This window comes from Arachis stenosperma, chromosome 6 (genome assembly GCF_014773155.1).
Source record: "Arachis stenosperma cultivar V10309 chromosome 6, arast.V10309.gnm1.PFL2, whole genome shotgun sequence".
In the NCBI taxonomy this organism is placed as follows: Eukaryota; Viridiplantae; Streptophyta; class Magnoliopsida; order Fabales; family Fabaceae; genus Arachis; species Arachis stenosperma.
Window position 1 is genome coordinate 37,710,214 of NC_080382.1, and position 12,578 is coordinate 37,722,791.

Consider the following 12,578-nt stretch of genomic DNA (forward strand, 5'->3'; position numbering starts at 1 on the left):
TATAACTTCTCCCTTAATTGTGCTTAAGAGTGAAAACATGCTTTTTAGGTCTTAAAATAGCTAAATTTAATTCTCCTTGATTCTATTAGATGCCTTGATATGTTTGTTAGTGATTTCAGATTGAAAAGGCTAGGAATGGATCAAAGGAGTGAAGAGGAAAGCATGCAAAGTGGAGAAATCATGAAAAGTCAAAGAAGTTGAACTCGCCCATGGACGCGCGCGCGCACCTGGCGCTTGCGCACACCTGCGAATTACCCCATGGACGCGTACGCGTGATGTGCGCGTACGCGTCGGTGCTGGTTTGTGATTTTTTTATGAAAACGTGGCCAACGAATTCTGAAGGGTTGTGGGGCCCAATCTGAACCAACTTTGGCGCCTAAACTGCTATTTAAAGCCAAGGATTGAAGAGAAAAGGGAGATTAGTTCATTTTTCACTCATTAGGATTAGTTTAGAAGTAGTTTCTAGAGAGAGAAGCTCTCACTTCTCTCTAGGATTAGGATTAGGTTTAGTTCTTAGATCTAGGTTTTAATCTTTGCTTTCTTCCACTTCTATCTCTCAATTCTTTGTTGCTACATTCATCTTCTTCTATTCTTTTGTTGTAATTTCCTTTATGTTGTTCTTATATTTTGTTGTAGATCTAGTATTGTTCCTTCTACATTCTTCCAATTCAATAGGAGGTAATTCATAATAAATGTGTCTTCTTTGCTTTTCTATTGTTGATCTCTTGTTTTTGTAGTTGTAGATTCCTTTAATTCTTGCATTTAATAATGTTTACTTCTATTGCACTTTATGTGTTTGTTAAAATGCCTCTTCTAGATATGGTGTAGATTTTGCTCCTCTTGGCCTAGGTAGAGTAATTAGTGACACTTGAGTTATCTAATTCCTTTGTTGATTGATAATTGGAGAGATTGCTAATTGGTTTGGAGTGCACTAAAGCTAGTCTTTCCTTGGGAGTTGGCTAGGACTTGTGGCTCAAGTCAATTCATCCACTTGACTTTCCTTTATTTAGTAAGGGTTAACTAAGTGGTAGCAATGAACAATTCTCATCACAATTGAGAAGGATAACTAGGATAGGACTTCTAGTTCTCACACCTTACCAAGAGCCTTTTATAGTTGTTAGTTTACTTTTCTTGCCATTTATAATTCTTGTCTAAAAATCCTAAAAACCCCAAATATAACTCACAACCAATAACAAGACACTTTATTGTAATTCCTAGGGAGAACGACCTGAGGTTTCAATACTTCGGTTTATAAATTTAGGGGTTTGTTTTAGTGACAAACAACTTTTTGTATGATAAGATTATTGTTTGGTTTAGGAACTATACTTGCAACGAGAATTCATTTGTGAAATTCTAAACCGTCAAAAATCCAATCATCAAAATGGCGTCGTTGCAGGGGAATTGCAATGGTGTTATGTTATTGGTTATTGTACATATGTGAATAGTGTGAATATCTTGCTTTTTGCTTTATTTGCTAGTTGTAGAATTTTGTTTCTTTTGTTTTCTATTAGCTTTTGTTTTTATTTTATCTTTTCACCATGAATTCTCATTTTTGCTATGAGTGTGATTACAACTATGTTGTAGGTGATGGGAGCTATAATGAAGATGTGTATCAAGGATGGGACAACCAAAGGTGGGAGGAGCCATATGCATATGATCAATCCTTATGGCAACAACCTCCACCAATGCACTATGAAGAATAGTCATTCTATGATGCATATCAATCCAATGGCTATGGTGAATCACCTTGTGATTTTCAAGAACCACCACCATATGCTATGAGTCATATCCTCAACATGAGCCTCAACCACACTCACAAGCGTATTTTCAACAAACACCTCCATATGACCATGATCCTTATCCACCACACCAACCACCTTTTGAACCATATGAGCCATACATGAAACCATAATTCCAAGATTACTACTCCCAAGAATCAACTCAATACACACCACCACCTTACCAAGAAGAACCACCTTCCTATAATGAACCCTTTCTCCAAGACAATGAACCCTCTTATCCACTCCAATCCTCAATGGATGAAATCCTTAGCCTTATACTTCAAGGGCAAGGAGAAATACAAAGGGAGACACTAGAATTTATGGCTACCTTGACCAAGGTAGTAAGCATTTTAGCCTCCCAATGCTTGAGCACTCAAAGCACTCCCATGGTCACATGTGGAGAATCAATTAAAGAGCATAGCATGAAGGAGAGATTGGAAACTCCGGTGGAAAATGAGGAATGCCACTTTGTATTAGAACAATTGGAGAAGCCTATGATTATTGAAGAAAAGGAAGAAGTGGTTGAAGACTTAGGAGATGCGGAACTTCCATAGGAAGCTAAAATCAAAGAAAATCGCTGCAAGAAGAGTAAATTTGATGTTGAGGAGGAATGTGCACAACCTCCGAGGCATATTCTATATGAAGACTTGGAGAGAATGAAGCAAGAATTGAGTTCCCTTGGTGATGAAGATTATGCATCCAATCTTCTTGGTGAAGAATCCTTTGAATTTGAAGAACCTTCTCCCAATGAATTTAAAAGTGATGTAGAGGTAGATTTTTCTCAACCTCCCATTTATGACTTGAGTGATGGAGAAGAGTTCGAGGAAGTTGATGAACAAAGGATTGAGAATGAAGAAGTTTATGAAGAGGTGGAGATTGACAAGGAAGCAAACAAGGGAGTAGAGCTTGCAAGCACATTGGAGATACCTCTCCCCAAGCCACCACCATCCATTCTCTCATTCAAGTGGGTAAATTCCTTATACTTAAGCTTTGTTATTCCCCTTGAATATGGTTTGCTTGAAACGGATGGTCAACTTAGATATATTTGTGGCTTTAAGAGTAAAAAGGAGATGGTTAGTGGTTGGAAGCATCATTCTAGGTTCATTATGGTCACATATCCAAAGCTTGATAGCAAAGGTTGGTGTATATAACTAGAATACATGGGTCTAGAAGGATGTTTGGTCATTTTGTTGAGAATTCACCTTGCTCACTGATGCAATTGCATATTTGTTATATTAGCTAGTTAGTTTAGTTGGTTTTAGCTTAATTTCACTCATTTTCTCTAAATAAACAAGTCCTTTTATGAGTTTTATCTTCATGCATGGGAATGCCAAGGAACATGTTGATTCTAACCAAATTCATGCAAATGATTTAAAGAATGCATACATGAATGACTATGAATGAATCTCATGAAATTTATTGCATGAATTGGTAAGACTTTGAAGCTATTTCCTTTGTTGATGATAGGTGATGAAACAAGGAAGCATGGAATCAAGAATGATGCAAGCTGGGCAAGAAGAAGAAAAGTTGGCGTTGCCAACTTGGGAATAGGGTGCGTTGTTAAGGACAACGCCAGGCAACCTTGAAGAACAAAAGTTGGCGTTGCCAACTTGAAGAAAGGGGGCGTTGTTGAAGGCAACGCCAGGCAGCCCTGGAGAAGCAAATTTGGGCGTTGCCAACTCTAGAAGGGCGTTGCCAACGCCAATTTGTGAAGCAAGCTTGGCAACCTTGGAAGGCACGAGCACGTTACTAACTTGAAATGCATTGGCGTGTTTGGCAACAACTCAAGGCAGCCTGGATGATGACTCCCCCATTTCAAGCACGTTGCCAACGTTGGGATGCATAGGCGTGTTCATTGGCAATGCCACACAAGCAAGCTTGGCCCTGGAGGAAGAGAAGCTGGCGTTGCCAACGCCAGGAACCATAGGCGTTATTCAAGGCAACGCCAAGCAACAAATGGAGCCTTGAAGAGGAGCTCGAGGGCGTTGCCAACGCCAGGAACCATAGGCGTGTCCCTAGGCAACGCCACACAAGCAAGACTTGGCCCAGGAAAGGGAGGTGCATGTTGCCAACGCCAAGTTATGAAGGCGTGTTCCTTGGCAACGTAGCAAGCAACTTTGGCACCAAGTTTTGGAGCTCAACCACGTTGCCAACGCCACTATCATTGGCGTGTTTCAAGGCAACGCCAGGAAGCAAATATGGAGCCTTGAGGAAGGCTCGAGCACGTTGCCAACGTGCTGAAGAGAAGGAGTGTTCATCAACAACGCCAGGAATGGTTGCTTGGCTAGGCACCAAGTCTTGGTGCCAACTAAGTTGCCAACGCCAGGAAGCCTTGCCAACCACGTTGCCAACGCCAGGAAGCCTTGCCAACCACGTTGCCAACGCCAGGAAGCCTTGCCAACCACGTTGCCAACGCCAGCTTCTATGGGCGTGTTCAATGGCAACGTGGGAAGCAATGTCTGGAGCTAGGAAAGAGCATCGAGCACGTTGCCAACTCAAGAAAGCATTGGCGTGTTTGGCAACAACGCCAGGAAGCTTTGGATGGTGAAGAATAGAGGCAGCACGTTGCTAACTTGGAATATAGGGGCGTTATCCACAACAACTCCAACAAGGCAGCCTGACCATGTCCCCTTCAATGGAAGATATCTTGAGCTACAGAGATCCAAATTGAGTGCTTTTAGTTGCGTTGGAAAGCTAACATTCGGAGCTTTCCAACCATATATAATAGTCTATGGTGGAGTGGTGCGCGAAATTGTGAACAATACTTTTTCACAACTCAAATAATCCCCGGTAATGGCTCCAAGAACTTGGTGGCTCAATACCATGGCATTACACAACTTCGCACAACTAACCAGCAAGTGCACTGGGTCGTCCAAGTAATAAACCTTACGTGAGTAAGGGTCGATCCCACGGAGATTGTTAGTATTGAAGCAAGCTATGGTCATCTTGTAAATCTTAGTCAGGCAAACTCAAATATATATGATGATGAACGAAAATAACATAGAAGATAAGGATAGTGATACTTATGTATATCATTGGTGTAAGAGCTTCAGACAAGTGTATGAAGATGCCTTCCCTTCCGTCTCTCTGCTTTCCTAATGCCTTCATCCAGCCCTTCTTACTCCTTTCCATGGCAAGCTCGTGTAGGGTCTCACTGTTGTCAGCAGCTACCTCCCATCCGCGTAGTGAAAGCTAATGCACACACTCTGTCACAGTGCTGCCAATCACCGGTTTGGTTCCCTCCCCTACCGGAATAGAATAACTCTTTTGCGTCTGTCACTAACGCCCAGTAGGTTACAGGTTTGAAGCACGTCACAGTCATTCAATCATTGAATCCTACTCAGAATACCACAGACAAGGTTTAGACCTTCCGGATTCTCTTGAATGCCGCCATCAGGTCCTGCCTATACCACGAAGATTCCGAAGAATCCAAGAGATATTCACTAAGCCTCAGATGCTTGTAGAACAAGAATGGTTGTCAGTCACCTTGTTCATGGGTGAGAATGGTGATGGGCGTCAATCATCACCTTCATCATGTTGAAGAACAAGTGATATCTTGGATAAAGAACAAGCGGAATTGAATGGAAGAACAATAGTAATTGCATTAATACTCGAGGTACAGCAGAGCTCCACACCTTAATCTATGGTGTGTAGAAACTCCACCGTTGAAAATACATAAGCATAAGGTCTAGGCATGGCCGAATGGCCAGCCTCCCAATGATCTAAGATAGCATAAAACTCAAAGATAGCTACCAAGATGTGTTTTTAATACAATAGTAAAAGGTCCTACTTATAGAAAACTAGTACATAGATGGGTAAATGACATAAAAATCCACTTCCGGGCCCACTTGGTGTGTGCTTGGGCTGAGCAATGAAGAAATTTCGTGTAGAGACTCTCCTTGGAGTTAAACGCCAGCTTTAGTGCCAGTTTGGGCGTTTAACTCCCATTTGGGTGCCAGTTCCAGCGTTTAACGCTGGGATTTCTTGAGGTGACTTTGAACGCCGGTTTGGGCCATCAAATCTTGGGCAAAGTATGGACTATCATATATTGCTGGAAAGCCCAGGATGTCTACTTTCCAACACCGTTGAGTGCGCGCCAATTGGGCTTCTGTGGCTCCAGAAAATCCGCTTCGAGTGCAGGGAGGTCAGAATCCAACAGCATCTGCAGTCCTTTTGAGTCTCTGGATCAGATTTTTGCTCAGGTCCCTCAATTTCAGCCAGAAAATACCTGAAATCACAGAAAAACACACAAACTCATAGTAAAGTCCAGAAAAGTGAATTTTGACTAAAAACTAATAAAAATATACTAAAAACTAACTAGATCATATCAAAAACATACTAAAAACAATGCCAAAAAGTATACAAATTATCCGCTCATCACAACACCAAACTTAAATTGTTGCTTGTCCCCAAGCAACTGAAAATCAAATAAGATAAAAGGAAGAGAATATGCAATGAATTCCAAAAACATCTGTGAAGATCAGTATTAATTAGATGAGCGGGGCTTTTAACTTTTTGCCTCTGAACAGTTTTGGCATCTCAATCTATCCTTTGAAATTCAGAATGGTTGGCTTCTTTAGGAACTTAGAATCCAGATAGTGTTAATGATTCTCCTAGTAAAGTATGATGATTCTTGAACATAGCTATTTATTGAGTCTTGGCTGTGGCCCAAAGCACTCTGTCTTTCCAGTATTACCACCGGATACATACATGCCACAGACACATAATTGGGTGAACCTTTTCAGATTGTGACTTAGCTTTGCTAAAGTCCCCAATTAGAGGTGTCCAGGGTTCTTAAGCACACTCTTATTTGCCTTGGATCACAACTCTTATTATTTTTCTTTTTCTTTTTCTTTTTTTTTTTTTTTGAATAGCAATGCTTTTTCTTGCTTCAAGAATCATTTTATTGATTTTTCAGATCCTCAATAACATGTCTCCTTTTTCATCATTCTTTCAAGAGCCAACATTCATGAACCACAAATTCAAGATACATATGCACTGTTTAAGCATACATTCAGAGAACAAAAATATTGCCACCACATCAAAATAATTAAACTATTATAAAATTCAAAATTCATGCAATTCTTCCTTTTTCAATTAAGCACATTTTTATTCAAGAAAGGTGATGGATTCATAGGACATTCATAACTTTAAGGCATAGACACTAAGACACTAATGATCACAAGACACAAGCATGGATAACATAAAGCATAAAAATCGAAAAACATGAGAATAAAGAACAAGGAAATCAAGGAATGGGTCCACCTCAGTGATGGCGGCTCTTCCTTGCCTTTGAAGGTCCTATGGAGTGCTTGAGCTCCTCAATGTCTCTTCCTTGCCTTTGTTGCTCCTCTCTCATGATTCTTTGTTCCTCTCTAATTTCATGGAGGAGAATGGAGTGTTCTTGGTGCTCCACCCTTAGTTGTCCCATATTGGAACTCAACTCTCCTAGGGAGGTGTTTAGTTGCCCCCAATAGTCTTGTGGAGGAAAATTCATCCCTTGAGGAATCTCAGGGATCTCATGATGAGTGGGATCTCTTGTGTACTCCATCCTTTTCTTAGTGATGGGCTTGTCCTCATCAATGGTGATGTCTCCCTCTATGTCAACTCCCACTGAATAACAGAGGTGACAAATGAGGTGAGGAAAGGCTAACCTTGCCAAGGTAGAGGTCTTGTCCGCCACCCTATAGAGTTCTTGGGCTATAACCTCATGAACCTCTATTTCTTCTCCAATCATGATGCTATGGATCATGATAGCCCGGTCTATGGTAACTTCGGACCGGTTGCTAGTGGGGATGATTGAGCGTTGTATGAACTCTAACCATCCTCTAGCCACGGGTTTGAGGTCATGCCTTCTCAATTGGACCGGCTTTCCTCTTGAATCTTGCTTCCATTGTGCGCCCTCTTCACATATGACTGTGAGGACTTGGTCCAACCTTTGATCAAAGTTGACCCTTCTAGTGTAAGGATGCTCATCTCCTTGCATCATAGGCAAGTTGAACGCCACCCTCACACTTTCCGGACTAAAATCCAAGTATTTCCCCCGAACCATAGTAAGATAATTCTTTGGATCCGGGTTCACACTTTGGTCATGGTTCTTGGTGATCCATGCATTGGCATAGAACTCTTGAACCATCAAGATTCCGACTTGTTGAATGGGGTTGGTAAGTACTTCCCAACCTCTTCTTCGGATCTCATGGCGGATCTCCGGATATTCACCCTTTTTGAGTGAAAAGGGGACTTCGGGGATCACCTTCTTCAAGGCCACAACTTCATAGAAGTGGTCTTGATGCACCCTTGAGAGGAATCTATCCATCTCCCATGACTCGGAGGTGGAAGCCTTTGCCTTCCCTTTCCTCTTTCTAGAGGTTTCTCCGGCCTTGGATGCCATAAATGGTTATGAAAAAGCAACGCTTTTACCACACCAAACTTAAAATGTTTGCTCGTCCTCGAGCAAAAGAAGAAAGAAGAGAGTAGAAGAAGAAGAAATGAGGAAGAGGGAGATGGTAGTGTGTTCGGCCAAGAAGGGAAGAAAGGGTGTTTAGGTTGTGGAAAATGAAGGGTAAAGAGGGGTTTATATAGGAAAGAGGGGGATGAGGGTTCGGCCATTTGAGGGTGGGTTTGGGAGGGAAAGTGGTTTGAATTTGAAGGGTGAGGTTGGTGGGGATTTTATGAAGGATGGATGTGAGTGGTGAAGAGAAAGATGGGATTTGATAGGTGAGGGGTTTTTGGGGAAGAGGTGTTGAGGTGATTGGTGAATGGGGGAAGAAGAGAGAGAGTGATGGTAGGGTCCTGTGGGGTCCACAGATCCTGTAGTGTCAAGGAAAAGGCATCCTTGCACCAAATGGCATCAAAATCCACGTTTTGAGCCTTTTCTGGCGTTAAACGCCGGGCTGGTGCCCATTCCTGGCGTTTAACGCCAGGTTTTTACCCTTTACTGGCGTTTAACGCCAGTCTGGTGCCCCTTTCTGGCGTTAAACGCCCAGAATGGTGCCAGACTGGGCGTTAAACGCCCAACAGCTAGCATTACTGGCGTTTGAACGCCAGCTTCTTCTTCTCCAGGGTGTGCTGTTTTTCTTCCTGTTTTTCATTTTGTTTTTGCTTTTTTCATTGTTTTTGTGACTTCTTATGATCATCAACCTACAAAAAAGATAAAATAACAAAAGAAAATAATTAATTATAAAACATTGGGTTGCCTCCCAACAAGCGCTTCTTTACTGTCATTAGCTTGACAGAGGACTCTCATGGAGCCTCAGAGATGCTCAGAACCGTGTTGGGACCTCCCAACACCAAACTTAGAGTTTGAATGTGGGGGTTCAACACCAAACTTAAAGTTTGGTTGTGGCCTCCCAACACCAAACTTAGAGTTTGACTGTGGGGGCTCTGCTTGGCTCTGTTTTGAGAGAAGCTCTTCATGCTTCTTCTCCATGATGACAGAGGGATATCCTTGGGCCTTAAACACCAAGGATTCTTCATTCACTTGAATGATCAACTCTCCTCTATCAACATCAATCACAGCCTTTGCTGTGGCTAGAAAGGGTCTGCCAAGGATGATGGATTCATCCATGCACTTCCCAGTCTCTAGGACTGTGAAATCAGTAGGGATGTAATGGTCCTCAATCTTCACCAAAACATTCTCTACAAGTCCATGAGCTTGTTTTCTTGAATTGTCTGCCATCTCTAATGAGATTCTTGCAGCTTGCACCTCAAAGATCCCTAATTTCTCCATTACAGAGAGGGGCATGAGGTTTACACTTGACCCTAAGTCACACAAGGCCTTCTTGAAGGTCATGGTGCCTATGGTACAAGGTATAGAAAACTTCCCAGGATCCTGCCTCTTTTGAGGCAGTTTCTGCCTAGACAAGTCATCCAGTTCTTTGGTGAGCAAAGGTGGTTCATCCTCCCAAGTCTCATTTCCAAATAACTTGTCATTTAGCTTCATGATTGCTTCAAGGTATTTAGCAACTTGTTCTTCAGTGACATACTCATCCTCTTCAGAGGAAGAATACTCATCAGAGCTCATGAATGGCAGGAGTAAGTCCAATGGAATCTCTATGGTCTCATTTTGAGCCTCAGATTCCCATTGTTCCTCATTGAGGAACTCAGAGGAGATTGGTACACGCCCACTGAGGTCTTCCTCAGTGGCGTCCTCCTCCTCTCTTTCCTCTCCATATTCGGCCATGTCTATGGCTTTGCACTTTCCTTTTGGATTTTCTTCTGTATTACTTGGGAGAGTGCTAGGAGGGAGTTCAGTAACTTTCTTGCTCAGCTGACCCACTTGTCCTTCCAAATTTCTAATGGAGGACCTTGTTTCATTCATGAAACTTTGAGTGGTCTTTATTAGATCAGAGACCATTGTTGCTAAGTCAGAAGTATTCTGCTTAGAACTCTCTGTCTGTTGCTGAGAAGATGATGGAAAAGGCTTGCCATTGCTAAACCTGTTTCTTCCACCATTATTGTTATTGAAACCTTGTTGAGGTCTCTCTTGATTCTTCCATGAGAAATTGGGGTGATTTCTCCATGAAGAATTGTAGGTGTTTCCATAGGATTCTCCTAGGTAATTCACCTCTTCCATTGAAGGGTTCTCAGGATCGTAGGCTTCTTCTTCAGATGAAGAGATCCTCCAGCAGAGGTATCCAAATACATCTTGGACAGTTCAGAGAGACCATCATAGAAAATACCTATGATGCTCCATTCAGACAGCATGTCAGAAGGACATTTTCTGATCAATTGTTTGTATCTTTCCCAAGCTTCATAGAGGGATTCTCCATCCTTTTGTCTGAAGGTTTGGACTTCCACTCTAAGCTTACTCAATTTTTGAGGTGGAAAGAACTTTGCCAAGAAGGCATTGACTAGCTTTTCCCAAGAGTCCAGGCTTTCTTTAGGTTGGGAGTCCAACCATATTCTAGCTCTGTCTCTCACAGCAAAAGGGAATAGCATCAGTCTATAGACCTCAGGGTTAACCCCATTAGTCTTGACTGTGTCACAGATTTGCAAGAACTCAACCAAAAACTGATGAGGATCTTCCATTGGAAGTCCATGAAACTTGCAATTCTGTTGCATTAGAGAAACTAATTGAGGCTTAAGCTCAAAGTTGTTTGCTCCAATGGCAGGGATAGAGATGCTTCTCCCATAGAAATCAGGAGTAGGTGCAGTAAAGTCACCAAGCACCTTCCTTGCATTGTTGGCATTGTTGTTGTTTTCGGCTGCCATTTGTTCTTCTTCCTTGAAGAATTCGGTCAGGTGCTCTAAAGAGAGTTGTGCTTTGGCTTCTCTTAGCTTTCTCTTCAAGGTCCTTTCAGGTTCAGAATCAGCCTCAACAAGAATGCCTTTGTCTTTGCTCCTGCTCATAAGAAAGAGAAGGGAACAAGAAAATGTGGAATCCTCTATGTCACAGTATAGAGATTCCTTTAGGTGTCAGAGGAAGAAAAATGGAAGACAGAAGTAGAAAATTCGAACTTAACAAAGAAGATGGAGTTCGAATTTTGCATTAAGGAATAGAGTTAGTCCAAAAATAGAAGGATGTGAGAAGAAGGGAAGTAATTTTCGAAAATTAAGTGAAAGATTTTGAAAACATTTTTGAAAAACACTAATTGATTTTCGAAAATAAGAGTGGAAAAGAAATCAAGTGATTTTTTTGAAAAAGATTTTGAAATTAGAAATTAAAAAGATTTGATTGAAAACTTATTTTGAAAAAGATGTGATTGAAAAATTATGGTTTTAAAAAGATATGATTGAAAAGATATGATTTGAAAACAATTTTAAAAGATATGATTTGAAAACAATTTTAAAAAAGATTTGATTTGAAAACAATTTTAAAAAGATTTGATTTTAAAAAACTAAGAAAATTGATTTGAAAACAAAATCTTCCCCCTAGCACCATCCTGGCGTTAAACGCCCAGAATGGTATACATTCTGGCGTTTAACGCCCAAAATGCTACCTCTTTGGGCGTTAAACGCCCAACCAGGTGCCCTGGCTGGCGTTTAAACGCCAGTCTGCCTTCTTCACTGGGCATTTTTGAATGCTCAGCTTTTTCTATGTAATTCCTCTGCAGTATGTTCTGAATCTTCAATTCTTTGTATCATTGACTTGAAAAGACACAAATTAAAAAATATTTTTTGGATTTTTAATAATCAAAATGCAAAATGAATCAAATAACAATGCATGCAAGACACCAAACTTAGCAGTTTGTATACTACTGACACTAACAATATGAGAATGCATATGAGACACACAAAATACTTCAAGTCAATAGAATTCAAAGATCAAAACAAAGAAATATATGCATGGATTCGAAAATTATAACAAAAACATGCATTTGACACCAAACTTAGGATGAGACACTAAACTTATGCAAGAAACATCAAATTTTTTTGGTCTTTTTATGATTTTGTAATTTTTTTTTTTTGTGTTTTTCGAAAATTAAGTGAAAACATCAAAATTCTTAATGAGAATTCCAGGAATCAGTGCAATGCTAGTCTAAGACTCCGGTCCAGGAATTAGACATGGCTTCACAGCCAGCCAAGCTTTCAAGGAAAGCTTCGGTCCAAAACACTAGACATGGCCAAAGGCCAGCCAAGCCTTAGCAAATCACTGCTCCAAAAGCAAGATTGATAAGAAATCAACAAGTTCTTGTGGTGATAAGTTGAAACCTCGGTCCAATGAGATTAGACATGGCTTCTCAGCCAGCCAGATTTCAACAAATCATCATGAAACTCTAGAATTCATCTTCAAGAATTTCGAAAAAAAAATAATACCTAATCTAAGCAACAAGATGAACCGTCAGTTGTCCAGCC

General features: G+C 41.0%; 1 non-coding gene across 1 annotated transcript; it reads left to right on the forward strand.

Annotated features, from left to right (window-relative positions):
* The first annotated feature begins 10,485 nt into the window (after positions 1-10,485).
* LOC130938059 (small nucleolar RNA R71) lies at positions 10,486-10,589 on the forward strand. Its single transcript, XR_009069241.1, has one exon. It is a non-coding gene; the product is annotated as a small nucleolar RNA R71 (small nucleolar RNA).
* The last annotated feature ends 1,989 nt before the right edge of the window (positions 10,590-12,578 follow it).